Here is a 16,094-nt window from a genome sequence, read left to right on the forward strand (position 1 = left end):
AAATGGGGTCAGTTTGGGGCCACTCGCCCCGGCCATCTGCTTCATTCCCTGTCTGAAATTTGCAAACTTGGCTGATTTTCTCCAAAACTAAACCTGCTGGCAACGAGGAGCCTGCAGCTCCTTAGAGCCCCAAATTTCACCTCTCTGCTGATACCCACATGATGGGGAAATTACTTCTTTTTCCCATAGAAATAGTATCCCTGTGCTGCAACTTGCCCTGGCAGAAAGTAGGTTGCCAAGCAGGAAATTTGAAAATTCTGATGGATTTCTCCAAACCTAAAGCTGGCAGCAACTAAGACCCTGCAAGTCCTTAGAGCCCCAAAGGCCACCTTTCATCTGATACCCAGAGCCTGGGCCAATGACTTCATTTTCCCCATGGAAAATGGCCTCCATTTCTGGCCTCTCGCCCTGGCCAATAGGGTGGTGCCCAGCAAGAAATTTGCAATCTTTGCTGGATTTCTCCAAATCGAAAGCTGCCAGTAAGAAGTACCCTGCAAGTCCTTAGAGCCCCAAAGGCCACCTTGCATTTGACTTGCAGACCGTGGGGAAAGGACTTCTTTTTCCCATGGGAAATGGCCTGTGTTTGCAGCCACTCACCATGGCAGAAAGTGGGGAGCCAAGCTAGAGTGATACAATCTTTGCTGGATTCTTCCAAACCTAAAGTGTGCGGCAACTAGGACCCTGAATGTCCTTAGAGCCTGAAAGGCCACCTTGAACATATTACTGAGACCCTGGGTTAAGGACATTTTTCCCATGGAAAATGGCCTTCATTTCTGGCCATTTGGCCTGGCAGGCAGTGCAGTGCCTAACGAGAAATTTGCAAACTGTGCTGGATTCTTCCAAACATAAAGCTGCCAGCAACTAGGACCCTGCAAGTCCTTAGAGCCCCAGATGCCGCCTTTCATCTGATACCCAGAGCCTGGGCCAATGACTTCATTTTCCCCAAGGAAAATGGCCTCCATTTCTGGCCTCTCGCCCTGGCCAATAGGGTGGTGCCCAGCAAGAAATTTGCAATCTTTGCTGGATTTCTCCAAATCTAAAGCTGCCAATAAGAAGTACGCTGCAAGTCCTTAGAGCCCCAAAGGCCACCTTGCATTTGATTTGCAGACCGTGGGGAAAGGACTTCTTTTTCCCATGGGAAATGGCCTGTGTTTGCACCCACTCACCATGGCAGAAAGTGGGGAGCCAAGCTAGAGTGATGCAATCTTTGCTGGATTTCTCCAAACCCAATGCTGGCAGCAACTAGGACCCTGCAAGTCCTTAGAGCCCCAGATGCCACCTTTCATCTGACACCCAGACCCTGGGGACATGACTTCATTTCCCCATGGAAAATGGGGTCAGTTTGGGGCCACTCGCCCCGGCCATCTGCTTCATTCCCTGTCTGAAATTTGCAAACTTGGCTGATTTTCTCCAAAACTAAACCTGCTGGCAACGAGGAGCCTGCAGCTCCTTAGAGCCCCAAATTTCACCTCTCTGCTGATACCCACATGATGGGGAAATTACTTCTTTTTCCCATAGAAATAGTATCCCTGTGCTGCAACTTGCCCTGGCAGAAAGTAGGGTGCCAAGCAGGAAATTTGAAAATTCTGCTGGATTTCTCCAAACCTAAAGCTGGCAGCAACTAAGACCCTGCAAGTCCTTAGAGCCCCAAAGGCCACCTTTCATCTGATACCCAGAGCCTGGGCCAATGACTTCATTTTCCCCATGGAAAATGGCCTCCATTTCTGGCCTCTCGCCCTGGCCAATAGGGTGGTGCCCAGCAAGAAATTTGCAATCTTTGCTGGATTTCTCCAAATCTAAAGCTGCCAATAAGAAGTACACTGCAAGTCCTTAGAGCCCCAAAGGCCACCTTGCATTTGATTTGCAGACCGTGGGGAAAGGACTTCTTTTTCCCATGGGAAATGGCCTGTGTTTGCAGCCACTCACCATGGCAGAAAGTGGGGAGCCAAGCTAGAGTGATACAATCTTTGCTGGATTCTTCCAAACCTAAAGTGTTCGGCAACTAGGACCCTGAATGTCCTTAGAGCCTGAAAGGCCACCTTGAACATATTACTGAGACCCTGGGTTAAGGACATTTTTCCCATGGAAAATGGCCTTCATTTCTGGCCATTTGGCCTGGCAGGCAGGGCAGTGCCTAACGAGAAATTTGCAAACTGTGCTGGATTCTTCCAAACATAAAGCTGCCAGCAACTAGGACCCTGCAAGTCCTTAGAGCCCCAAAGGCCACCTTTCATCTGATACCCAGAGCCTGGGCCAATGACTTCATTTTCCCCAAGGAAAATGGCCTCCATTTCTGGCCTCTCGCCCTGGCCAATAGGGTGGTGCCCAGCAAGAAATTTGCAATCTTTGCTGGATTTCTCCAAATCTAAAGCTGCCAGTAAGAAGTACCCTGCAAGTCCTTAGAGCCCCAAAGGCCACCTTGCATTTCATTTGCAGACCGTGGGGAAAGGACTTCTTTTTCCCATGGGAAATGGCCTCCGTTTGCAGCCACTAACTATGGCAGAAAGTGGGGAGCCAAGCTAGAGTGATGCAATCTTTGCTGGATTTCTCCAAACCCAATGCTGGCAGCAACTAGGACCCTGCAAGTCCTTAGAGCCCCAGATGCCACCTTTCATCTTATACCCAGACCCTGGGGACATGACTTCTTTTCCCCATGGAAAATGGGGTCAGTTTGGGGCCACTCGCCCCGGCCATCTGCTTCATTCCCTGTCTGAAATTTGCAAACTTGGCTGATTTTCTCCAAAACTAAACCTGCTGGCAACGAGGAGCCTGCAGCTCCTTAGAGCCCCAAATTTCACCTCTCTGCTGATACCCACATGATGGGGAAATTACTTCTTTTTCCCATAGAAATAGTATCCCTGTGCTGCAACTTGCCCTGGCAGAAAGTAGGTTGCCAAGCAGGAAATTTGAAAATTCTGATGGATTTCTCCAAACCTAAAGCTGGCAGCAACTAAGACCCTGCAAGTCCTTAGAGCCCCAGAGGCCACCTTTCATCTGATACCCAGACCCTGGGCCAATGACTTCATTTTCCCCATGGAAAATGGCCTCCATTTCTGGCCTCTCGCCCTGGCCAATAGGGTGGTGCCCAGCAAGAAATTTGCAATCATTGCTGGATTTCTCCAAATCTAAAGCTGCCAGTAAGAAGTACCCTGCAAGTCCTTAGAGCCCCAAAGGCCACTTTTCATTTCATTTGAACACCGTGGGGAAAGGACTTCTTTTTCCCATGGGAAATGGCCATTGTTTGCAGCCACTCACCATGGCAGAAAGTGGGGAGCCAAGCTAGAGTGATACAATCTTTGCTGGATTCTTCCAAACCTAAAGTTGGCAGCAACCAGGACCCTGAAAGTCCTTAGAGCCTGAAAGGCCACCTTGAACACATTACTGAGACCCTGGGTTAAGGACATTTTTCCCATGGAAAATGCCCTTCATTTCTGGCCATTTGGCCTGGCAGGCAGGGCAGTGCCTAACGAGAAATTTGCAAACTGTGCTGGATTCTTCCAAACATAAAGCTGCCAGCAACTAGGACCCTGCAAGTCCTTAGAGCCACAAAGGCCACCTTTCATCTGATACCCAGACCCTGGGCCAATGACTTCATTTTCCCCATGGAAAATGGCCTCCATTTCTGGCCTCTCGCCCTGGCCAATAGGGTGGTGCCCAGCAAGAAATTTGCAATCTTTGCTGGATTTCTCCAAATCGAAAGCTGCCAGTAAGAAGTACCCTGCAAGTCCTTAGAGCCCCAAAGGCCACCTTGCATTTGATTTGCAGACCGTGGGGAAAGGACTTCTTTTTCCCGTGGGAAATGGCCTGTGTTTGCAGCCACTCACCATGGCAGAAAGTGGGGAGCCAAGCTAGAGTGATACAATCTTTGCTGGATTCTTCCAAACCTAAAGTTGGCAGCAACCAGGACCCTGAAAGTCCTTAGAGCCTGAAAGGCCACCTTGAACACATTACTGAGACCCTGGGTTAAGGACATTTTTCCCATGGAAAATGGCCTTCATTTCTGGCCATTTGGCCTGGCAGGCAGGGCAGTGCCTAACGAGAAATTTGCAAACTGTGCTGGATTCTTCCAAACATAAAGCTGCCAGCAACTAGGACCCTGCAAGTCCTTAGAGCCCCAAAGGCCACCTTTCATCTGATACCCAGAGCCTGGGCCAATGACTTCATTTTCCCCAAGGAAAATGGCCTCCATTTCTGGCCTCTCGCCCTGGCCAATAGGGTGGTGCCCAGCAAGAAATTTGCAATCTTTGCTGGATTTCTCCAAATCTAAAGCTGCCAGTAAGAAGTACCCTGCAAGTCCTTAGAGCCCCAAAGGCCACCTTGCATTTCATTTGCAGACCGTGGGGAAAGGACTTCTTTTTCCCATGGGAAATGGCCTGTGTTTGCAGCCACTCACCATGGCAGAAAGTGGGGAGCCAAGCTAGAGTGATGCAATCTTTGCTGGATTTCTCCAAACCCAATGCTGGCAGCAACTAGGACCCTGCAAGTCCTTAGAGCCCCAGATGCCACCTTTCATCTTATACCCAGACCCTGGGGACATGACTTCTTTTCCCCATGGAAAATGGGGTCAGTTTGGGGCCACTCGCCCCGGCCATCTGCTTCATTCCCTGTCTGAAATTTGCAAACTTGGCTGATTTTCTCCAAAACTAAACCTGCTGGCAACGAGGAGCCTGCAGCTCCTTAGAGCCCCAAATTTCACCTCTCTGCTGATACCCACATGATGGGGAAATTACTTCTTTTTCCCATAGAAATAGTATCCCTGTGCTGCAACTTGCCCTGGCAGAAAGTAGGTTGCCAAGCAGGAAATTTGAAAATTCTGATGGATTTCTCCAAACCTAAAGCTGGCAGCAACTAAGACCCTGCAAGTCCTTAGAGCCCCAGAGGCCACCTTTCATCTGATACCCAGACCCTGGGCCAATGACTTCATTTTCCCCATGGAAAATGGCCTCCATTTCTGGCCTCTCGCCCTGGCCAATAGGGTGGTGCCCAGCAAGAAATTTGCAATCATTGCTGGATTTCTCCAAATCTAAAGCTGCCAGTAAGAAGTACCCTGCAAGTCCTTAGAGCCCCAAAGGCCACTTTTCATTTCATTTGAACACCGTGGGGAAAGGACTTCTTTTTCCCATGGGAAATGGCCATTGTTTGCAGCCACTCACCATGGCAGAAAGTGGGGAGCCAAGCTAGAGTGATACAATCTTTGCTGGATTCTTCCAAACCTAAAGTTGGCAGCAACCAGGACCCTGAAAGTCCTTAGAGCCTGAAAGGCCACCTTGAACACATTACTGAGACCCTGGGTTAAGGACATTTTTCCCATGGAAAATGCCCTTCATTTCTGGCCATTTGGCCTGGCAGGCAGGGCAGTGCCTAACGAGAAATTTGCAAACTGTGCTGGATTCTTCCAAACATAAAGCTGCCAGCAACTAGGACCCTGCAAGTCCTTAGAGCCACAAAGGCCACCTTTCATCTGATACCCAGACCCTGGGCCAATGACTTCATTTTCCCCATGGAAAATGGCCTCCATTTCTGGCCTCTCGCCCTGGCCAATAGGGTGGTGCCCAGCAAGAAATTTGCAATCTTTGCTGGATTTCTCCAAATCGAAAGCTGCCAGTAAGAAGTACCCTGCAAGTCCTTAGAGCCCCAAAGGCCACCTTGCATTTGATTTGCAGACCGTGGGGAAAGGACTTCTTTTTCCCGTGGGAAATGGCCATTGTTTGCAGCCACTCACCATGGCAGAAAGTGGGGAGCCAAGCTAGAGTGATACAATCTTTGCTGGATTCTTCCAAACCTAAAGTTGGCAGCAACCAGGACCCTGAAAGTCCTTAGAGCCTGAAAGGCCACCTTGAACACATTACTGAGACCCTGGGTTAAGGACATTTTTCCCATGGAAAATGGCCTTCATTTCTGGCCATTTGGCCTGGCAGGCAGGGCAGTGCCTAACGAGAAATTTGCAAACTGTGCTGGATTCTTCCAAACATAAAGCTGCCAGCAACTAGGACCCTGCAAGTCCTTAGAGCCCCAAAGGCCACCTTTCATCTGATACCCAGAGCCTGGGCCAATGACTTCATTTTCCCCAAGGAAAATGGCCTCCATTTCTGGCCTCTCGCCCTGGCCAATAGGGTGGTGCCCAGCAAGAAATTTGCAATCTTTGCTGGATTTCTCCAAATCGAAAGCTGCCAGTAAGAAGTACCCTGCAAGTCCTTAGAGCCCCAAAGGCCACCTTGCATTTCATTTGCAGACCGTGGGGAAAGGACTTCTTTTTCCCATGGGAAATGGCCTGTGTTTGCAGCCACTAACTAGGGCAGAAAGTGGGGAGCCAAGCTAGAGTGATGCAATCTTTGCTGGATTTCTCCAAACCCAATGCTGGCAGCAACTAGGACCCTGCAAGTCCTTAGAGCCCCAGATGCCACCTTTCATCTTATACCCAGACCCTGGGGACATGACTTCTTTTCCCCATGGAAAATGGGGTCAGTTTGGGGCCACTCGCCCCGGCCATCTGCTTCATTCCCTGTCTGAAATTTGCAAACTTGGCTGATTTTCTCCAAAACTAAACCTGCTGGCAACGAGGAGCCTGCAGCTCCTTAGAGCCCCAAATTTCACCTCTCTGCTGATACCCACATGATGGGGAAATTACTTCTTTTTCCCATAGAAATAGTATCCCTGTGCTGCAACTTGCCCTGGCAGAAAGTAGGTTGCCAAGCAGGAAATTTGAAAATTCTGATGGATTTCTCCAAACCTAAAGCTGGCAGCAACTAAGACCCTGCAAGTCCTTAGAGCCCCAAAGGCCACCTTTCATCTGATACCCAGAGCCTGGGCCAATGACTTCATTTTCCCCATGGAAAATGGCCTCCATTTCTGGCCTCTCGCCCTGGCCAATAGGGTGGTGCCCAGCAAGAAATTTGCAATCTTTGCTGGATTTCTCCAAATCGAAAGCTGCCAGTAAGAAGTACCCTGCAAGTCCTTAGAGCCCCAAAGGCCACCTTGCATTTGACTTGCAGACCGTGGGGAAAGGACTTCTTTTTCCCATGGGAAATGGCCTGTGTTTGCAGCCACTCACCATGGCAGAAAGTGGGGAGCCAAGCTAGAGTGATACAATCTTTGCTGGATTCTTCCAAACCTAAAGTGTGCGGCAACTAGGACCCTGAATGTCCTTAGAGCCTGAAAGGCCACCTTGAACATATTACTGAGACCCTGGGTTAAGGACATTTTTCCCATGGAAAATGGCCTTCATTTCTGGCCATTTGGCCTGGCAGGCAGTGCAGTGCCTAACGAGAAATTTGCAAACTGTGCTGGATTCTTCCAAACATAAAGCTGCCAGCAACTAGGACCCTGCAAGTCCTTAGAGCCCCAGATGCCGCCTTTCATCTGATACCCAGAGCCTGGGCCAATGACTTCATTTTCCCCAAGGAAAATGGCCTCCATTTCTGGCCTCTCGCCCTGGCCAATAGGGTGGTGCCCAGCAAGAAATTTGCAATCTTTGCTGGATTTCTCCAAATCTAAAGCTGCCAATAAGAAGTACGCTGCAAGTCCTTAGAGCCCCAAAGGCCACCTTGCATTTGATTTGCAGACCGTGGGGAAAGGACTTCTTTTTCCCATGGGAAATGGCCTGTGTTTGCACCCACTCACCATGGCAGAAAGTGGGGAGCCAAGCTAGAGTGATGCAATCTTTGCTGGATTTCTCCAAACCCAATGCTGGCAGCAACTAGGACCCTGCAAGTCCTTAGAGCCCCAGATGCCACCTTTCATCTGACACCCAGACCCTGGGGACATGACTTCATTTCCCCATGGAAAATGGGGTCAGTTTGGGGCCACTCGCCCCGGCCATCTGCTTCATTCCCTGTCTGAAATTTGCAAACTTGGCTGATTTTCTCCAAAACTAAACCTGCTGGCAACGAGGAGCCTGCAGCTCCTTAGAGCCCCAAATTTCACCTCTCTGCTGATACCCACATGATGGGGAAATTACTTCTTTTTCCCATAGAAATAGTATCCCTGTGCTGCAACTTGCCCTGGCAGAAAGTAGGGTGCCAAGCAGGAAATTTGAAAATTCTGCTGGATTTCTCCAAACCTAAAGCTGGCAGCAACTAAGACCCTGCAAGTCCTTAGAGCCCCAAAGGCCACCTTTCATCTGATACCCAGAGCCTGGGCCAATGACTTCATTTTCCCCATGGAAAATGGCCTCCATTTCTGGCCTCTCGCCCTGGCCAATAGGGTGGTGCCCAGCAAGAAATTTGCAATCTTTGCTGGATTTCTCCAAATCTAAAGCTGCCAATAAGAAGTACACTGCAAGTCCTTAGAGCCCCAAAGGCCACCTTGCATTTGATTTGCAGACCGTGGGGAAAGGACTTCTTTTTCCCATGGGAAATGGCCTGTGTTTGCAGCCACTCACCATGGCAGAAAGTGGGGAGCCAAGCTAGAGTGATACAATCTTTGCTGGATTCTTCCAAACCTAAAGTGTTCGGCAACTAGGACCCTGAATGTCCTTAGAGCCTGAAAGGCCACCTTGAACATATTACTGAGACCCTGGGTTAAGGACATTTTTCCCATGGAAAATGGCCTTCATTTCTGGCCATTTGGCCTGGCAGGCAGGGCAGTGCCTAACGAGAAATTTGCAAACTGTGCTGGATTCTTCCAAACATAAAGCTGCCAGCAACTAGGACCCTGCAAGTCCTTAGAGCCCCAAAGGCCACCTTTCATCTGATACCCAGAGCCTGGGCCAATGACTTCATTTTCCCCAAGGAAAATGGCCTCCATTTCTGGCCTCTCGCCCTGGCCAATAGGGTGGTGCCCAGCAAGAAATTTGCAATCTTTGCTGGATTTCTCCAAATCTAAAGCTGCCAGTAAGAAGTACCCTGCAAGTCCTTAGAGCCCCAAAGGCCACCTTGCATTTCATTTGCAGACCGTGGGGAAAGGACTTCTTTTTCCCATGGGAAATGGCCTCCGTTTGCAGCCACTAACTATGGCAGAAAGTGGGGAGCCAAGCTAGAGTGATGCAATCTTTGCTGGATTTCTCCAAACCCAATGCTGGCAGCAACTAGGACCCTGCAAGTCCTTAGAGCCCCAGATGCCACCTTTCATCTTATACCCAGACCCTGGGGACATGACTTCTTTTCCCCATGGAAAATGGGGTCAGTTTGGGGCCACTCGCCCCGGCCATCTGCTTCATTCCCTGTCTGAAATTTGCAAACTTGGCTGATTTTCTCCAAAACTAAACCTGCTGGCAACGAGGAGCCTGCAGCTCCTTAGAGCCCCAAATTTCACCTCTCTGCTGATACCCACATGATGGGGAAATTACTTCTTTTTCCCATAGAAATAGTATCCCTGTGCTGCAACTTGCCCTGGCAGAAAGTAGGTTGCCAAGCAGGAAATTTGAAAATTCTGATGGATTTCTCCAAACCTAAAGCTGGCAGCAACTAAGACCCTGCAAGTCCTTAGAGCCCCAGAGGCCACCTTTCATCTGATACCCAGACCCTGGGCCAATGACTTCATTTTCCCCATGGAAAATGGCCTCCATTTCTGGCCTCTCGCCCTGGCCAATAGGGTGGTGCCCAGCAAGAAATTTGCAATCATTGCTGGATTTCTCCAAATCTAAAGCTGCCAGTAAGAAGTACCCTGCAAGTCCTTAGAGCCCCAAAGGCCACTTTTCATTTCATTTGAACACCGTGGGGAAAGGACTTCTTTTTCCCATGGGAAATGGCCATTGTTTGCAGCCACTCACCATGGCAGAAAGTGGGGAGCCAAGCTAGAGTGATACAATCTTTGCTGGATTCTTCCAAACCTAAAGTTGGCAGCAACCAGGACCCTGAAAGTCCTTAGAGCCTGAAAGGCCACCTTGAACACATTACTGAGACCCTGGGTTAAGGACATTTTTCCCATGGAAAATGCCCTTCATTTCTGGCCATTTGGCCTGGCAGGCAGGGCAGTGCCTAACGAGAAATTTGCAAACTGTGCTGGATTCTTCCAAACATAAAGCTGCCAGCAACTAGGACCCTGCAAGTCCTTAGAGCCACAAAGGCCACCTTTCATCTGATACCCAGACCCTGGGCCAATGACTTCATTTTCCCCATGGAAAATGGCCTCCATTTCTGGCCTCTCGCCCTGGCCAATAGGGTGGTGCCCAGCAAGAAATTTGCAATCTTTGCTGGATTTCTCCAAATCGAAAGCTGCCAGTAAGAAGTACCCTGCAAGTCCTTAGAGCCCCAAAGGCCACCTTGCATTTGATTTGCAGACCGTGGGGAAAGGACTTCTTTTTCCCGTGGGAAATGGCCTGTGTTTGCAGCCACTCACCATGGCAGAAAGTGGGGAGCCAAGCTAGAGTGATACAATCTTTGCTGGATTCTTCCAAACCTAAAGTTGGCAGCAACCAGGACCCTGAAAGTCCTTAGAGCCTGAAAGGCCACCTTGAACACATTACTGAGACCCTGGGTTAAGGACATTTTTCCCATGGAAAATGGCCTTCATTTCTGGCCATTTGGCCTGGCAGGCAGGGCAGTGCCTAACGAGAAATTTGCAAACTGTGCTGGATTCTTCCAAACATAAAGCTGCCAGCAACTAGGACCCTGCAAGTCCTTAGAGCCCCAAAGGCCACCTTTCATCTGATACCCAGAGCCTGGGCCAATGACTTCATTTTCCCCAAGGAAAATGGCCTCCATTTCTGGCCTCTCGCCCTGGCCAATAGGGTGGTGCCCAGCAAGAAATTTGCAATCTTTGCTGGATTTCTCCAAATCTAAAGCTGCCAGTAAGAAGTACCCTGCAAGTCCTTAGAGCCCCAAAGGCCACCTTGCATTTCATTTGCAGACCGTGGGGAAAGGACTTCTTTTTCCCATGGGAAATGGCCTGTGTTTGCAGCCACTCACCATGGCAGAAAGTGGGGAGCCAAGCTAGAGTGATGCAATCTTTGCTGGATTTCTCCAAACCCAATGCTGGCAGCAACTAGGACCCTGCAAGTCCTTAGAGCCCCAGATGCCACCTTTCATCTTATACCCAGACCCTGGGGACATGACTTCTTTTCCCCATGGAAAATGGGGTCAGTTTGGGGCCACTCGCCCCGGCCATCTGCTTCATTCCCTGTCTGAAATTTGCAAACTTGGCTGATTTTCTCCAAAACTAAACCTGCTGGCAACGAGGAGCCTGCAGCTCCTTAGAGCCCCAAATTTCACCTCTCTGCTGATACCCACATGATGGGGAAATTACTTCTTTTTCCCATAGAAATAGTATCCCTGTGCTGCAACTTGCCCTGGCAGAAAGTAGGTTGCCAAGCAGGAAATTTGAAAATTCTGATGGATTTCTCCAAACCTAAAGCTGGCAGCAACTAAGACCCTGCAAGTCCTTAGAGCCCCAGAGGCCACCTTTCATCTGATACCCAGACCCTGGGCCAATGACTTCATTTTCCCCATGGAAAATGGCCTCCATTTCTGGCCTCTCGCCCTGGCCAATAGGGTGGTGCCCAGCAAGAAATTTGCAATCATTGCTGGATTTCTCCAAATCTAAAGCTGCCAGTAAGAAGTACCCTGCAAGTCCTTAGAGCCCCAAAGGCCACTTTTCATTTCATTTGAACACCGTGGGGAAAGGACTTCTTTTTCCCATGGGAAATGGCCATTGTTTGCAGCCACTCACCATGGCAGAAAGTGGGGAGCCAAGCTAGAGTGATACAATCTTTGCTGGATTCTTCCAAACCTAAAGTTGGCAGCAACCAGGACCCTGAAAGTCCTTAGAGCCTGAAAGGCCACCTTGAACACATTACTGAGACCCTGGGTTAAGGACATTTTTCCCATGGAAAATGCCCTTCATTTCTGGCCATTTGGCCTGGCAGGCAGGGCAGTGCCTAACGAGAAATTTGCAAACTGTGCTGGATTCTTCCAAACATAAAGCTGCCAGCAACTAGGACCCTGCAAGTCCTTAGAGCCACAAAGGCCACCTTTCATCTGATACCCAGACCCTGGGCCAATGACTTCATTTTCCCCATGGAAAATGGCCTCCATTTCTGGCCTCTCGCCCTGGCCAATAGGGTGGTGCCCAGCAAGAAATTTGCAATCTTTGCTGGATTTCTCCAAATCGAAAGCTGCCAGTAAGAAGTACCCTGCAAGTCCTTAGAGCCCCAAAGGCCACCTTGCATTTGATTTGCAGACCGTGGGGAAAGGACTTCTTTTTCCCGTGGGAAATGGCCATTGTTTGCAGCCACTCACCATGGCAGAAAGTGGGGAGCCAAGCTAGAGTGATACAATCTTTGCTGGATTCTTCCAAACCTAAAGTTGGCAGCAACCAGGACCCTGAAAGTCCTTAGAGCCTGAAAGGCCACCTTGAACACATTACTGAGACCCTGGGTTAAGGACATTTTTCCCATGGAAAATGGCCTTCATTTCTGGCCATTTGGCCTGGCAGGCAGGGCAGTGCCTAACGAGAAATTTGCAAACTGTGCTGGATTCTTCCAAACATAAAGCTGCCAGCAACTAGGACCCTGCAAGTCCTTAGAGCCCCAAAGGCCACCTTTCATCTGATACCCAGAGCCTGGGCCAATGACTTCATTTTCCCCAAGGAAAATGGCCTCCATTTCTGGCCTCTCGCCCTGGCCAATAGGGTGGTGCCCAGCAAGAAATTTGCAATCTTTGCTGGATTTCTCCAAATCGAAAGCTGCCAGTAAGAAGTACCCTGCAAGTCCTTAGAGCCCCAAAGGCCACCTTGCATTTCATTTGCAGACCGTGGGGAAAGGACTTCTTTTTCCCATGGGAAATGGCCTGTGTTTGCAGCCACTAACTAGGGCAGAAAGTGGGGAGCCAAGCTAGAGTGATGCAATCTTTGCTGGATTTCTCCAAACCCAATGCTGGCAGCAACTAGGACCCTGCAAGTCCTTAGAGCCCCAGATGCCACCTTTCATCTTCTACCCAGACCCTGGGGACATGACTTCATTTCCCCATGGACAATGGGGTCAGTTTGGGGCCACTCGCCCCGGCCATCTGCTTCATTCCCTGTCTGAAATTTGCAAACTTGGCTGATTTTCTCCAAAACTAAACCTGCTGGCAACGAGGAGCCTGCAGCTCCATAGAGCCCCAAATTTCACCTCTCTGCTGATACCCACATGATGGGGAAATTACTTCTTTTTCCCATAGAAATAGTATCCCTGTGCTGCAACTTGCCCTGGCAGAAAGTAGGGTGCCAAGCAGGAAATTTGAAAATTCTGCTGGATTTCTCCAAACCTAAAGCTGGCAGCAACTAAGACCCTGCAAGTCCTTAGAGCCCCAAAGGCCACCTTTCATCTGATACCCAGAGCCTGGGCCAATGACTTCATTTTCCCCATGGAAAATGGCCTCCATTTCTGGCCTCTCGCCCTGGCCAATAGGGTGGTGCCCAGCAAGAAATTTGCAATCTTTGCTGGATTTCTCCAAATCGAAAGCTGCCAGTAAGAAGTACCCTGCAAGTCCTTAGAGCCCCAAAGGCCACCTTGCATTTGATTTGCAGACCGTGGGGAAAGGACTTCTTTTTCCCATGGGAAATGGCCTGTGTTTGCAGCCACTCACCATGGCAGAAAGTGGGGAGCCAAGCTAGAGTGATACAATCTTTGCTGGATTCTTCCAAACCTAAAGTGTGCGGCAACTAGGACCCTGAATGTCCTTAGAGCCTGAAAGGCCACCTTGAACATATTACTGAGACCCTGGGTTAAGGACATTTTTCCCATGGAAAATGGCCTTCATTTCTGGCCATTTGGCCTGGCAGGCAGGGCAGTGCCTAACGAGAAATTTGCAAACTGTGCTGGATTCTTCCAAACATAAAGCTGCCAGCAACTAGGACCCTGCAAGTCCTTAGAGCCCCAGATGCCGCCTTTCATCTGATACCCAGAGCCTGGGCCAATGACTTCATTTTCCCCATGGAAAATGGCCTCCATTTCTGGCCTCTCGCCCTGGCCAATAGGGTGGTGCCCAGCAAGAAATTTGCAATCTTTGCTGGATTTCTCCAAATCTAAAGCTGCCAGTAAGAAGTACCCTGCAAGTCCTTAGAGCCCCAAAGGCCACCTTGCATTTCATTTGCAGACCGTGGGGAAAGGACTTCTTTTTCCCATGGGAAATGGCCTCCGTTTGCAGCCACTAACTATGGCAGAAAGTGGGGAGCCAAGCTAGAGTGATGCAATCTTTGCTGGATTTCTCCAAACCCAATGCTGGCAGCAACTAGGACCCTGCAAGTCCTTAGAGCCCCAGATGCCACCTTTCATCTTATACCCAGACCCTGGGGACATGACTTCTTTTCCCCATGGAAAATGGGGTCAGTTTGGGGCCACTCGCCCCGGCCATCTGCTTCATTCCCTGTCTGAAATTTGCAAACTTGGCTGATTTTCTCCAAAACTAAACCTGCTGGCAACGAGGAGCCTGCAGCTCCTTAGAGCCCCAAATTTCACCTCTCTGCTGATACCCACATGATGGGGAAATTACTTCTTTTTCCCATAGAAATAGTATCCCTGTGCTGCAACTTGCCCTGGCAGAAAGTAGGTTGCCAAGCAGGAAATTTGAAAATTCTGATGGATTTCTCCAAACCTAAAGCTGGCAGCAACTAAGACCCTGCAAGTCCTTAGAGCCCCAGAGGCCACCTTTCATCTGATACCCAGACCCTGGGCCAATGACTTCATTTTCCCCATGGAAAATGGCCTCCATTTCTGGCCTCTCGCCCTGGCCAATAGGGTGGTGCCCAGCAAGAAATTTGCAATCATTGCTGGATTTCTCCAAATCTAAAGCTGCCAGTAAGAAGTACCCTGCAAGTCCTTAGAGCCCCAAAGGCCACTTTTCATTTCATTTGAACACCGTGGGGAAAGGACTTCTTTTTCCCATGGGAAATGGCCATTGTTTGCAGCCACTCACCATGGCAGAAAGTGGGGAGCCAAGCTAGAGTGATACAATCTTTGCTGGATTCTTCCAAACCTAAAGTTGGCAGCAACCAGGACCCTGAAAGTCCTTAGAGCCTGAAAGGCCACCTTGAACACATTACTGAGACCCTGGGTTAAGGACATTTTTCCCATGGAAAATGGCCTTCATTTCTGGCCATTTGGCCTGGCAGGCAGGGCAGTGCCTAACGAGAAATTTGCAAACTGTGCTGGATTCTTCCAAACATAAAGCTGCCAGCAACTAGGACCCTGCAAGTCCTTAGAGCCACAAAGGCCACCTTTCATCTGATACCCAGACCCTGGGCCAATGACTTCATTTTCCCCATGGAAAATGGCCTCCATTTCTGGCCTCTCGCCCTGGCCAATAGGGTGGTGCCCAGCAAGAAATTTGCAATCTTTGCTGGATTTCTCCAAATCGAAAGCTGCCAGTAAGAAGTACCCTGCAAGTCCTTAGAGCCCCAAAGGCCACCTTGCATTTGATTTGCAGACCGTGGGGAAAGGACTTCTTTTTCCCGTGGGAAATGGCCTGTGTTTGCAGCCACTCACCATGGCAGAAAGTGGGGAGCCAAGCTAGAGTGATACAATCTTTGCTGGATTCTTCCAAACCTAAAGTTGGCAGCAACCAGGACCCTGAAAGTCCTTAGAGCCTGAAAGGCCACCTTGAACACATTACTGAGACCCTGGGTTAAGGACATTTTTCCCATGGAAAATGCCCTTCATTTCTGGCCATTTGGCCTGGCAGGCAGGGCAGTGCCTAACGAGAAATTTGAAAACTGTGCTGGATTCTTCCAAACATAAAGCTGCCAGCAACTAGGACCCTGCAAGTCCTTAGAGCCCCAAAGGCCACCTTTCATCTGATACCCAGAGCCTGGGCCAATGACTTCATTTTCCCCAAGGAAAATGGCCTCCATTTCTGGCCTCTCGCCCTGGCCAATAGGGTGGTGCCCAGCAAGAAATTTGCAATCTTTGCTGGATTTCTCCAAATCGAAACATGCCAGTAAGAAGTACCCTGCAAGTCCTTAGAGCCCCAAAGGCCACCTTGCATTTCATTTGCAGACCGTGGGGAAAGGACTTCTTTTTCCCATGGGAAATGGCCTCCGTTTGCAGCCACTAACTAGGGCAGAAAGTGGGGAGCCAAGCTAGAGTGATGCAATCTTTGCTGGATTTCTCCAAACCCAATGCTGGCAGCAACTAGGACCCTGCAAGTCCTTAGAGCCCCTGATGCCACCTTTCATCT

The sequence above is a fragment of the Agelaius phoeniceus genome, chromosome 28 (genome assembly GCF_051311805.1).
Source record: "Agelaius phoeniceus isolate bAgePho1 chromosome 28, bAgePho1.hap1, whole genome shotgun sequence".
In the NCBI taxonomy this organism is placed as follows: domain Eukaryota; kingdom Metazoa; phylum Chordata; class Aves; order Passeriformes; family Icteridae; genus Agelaius; species Agelaius phoeniceus.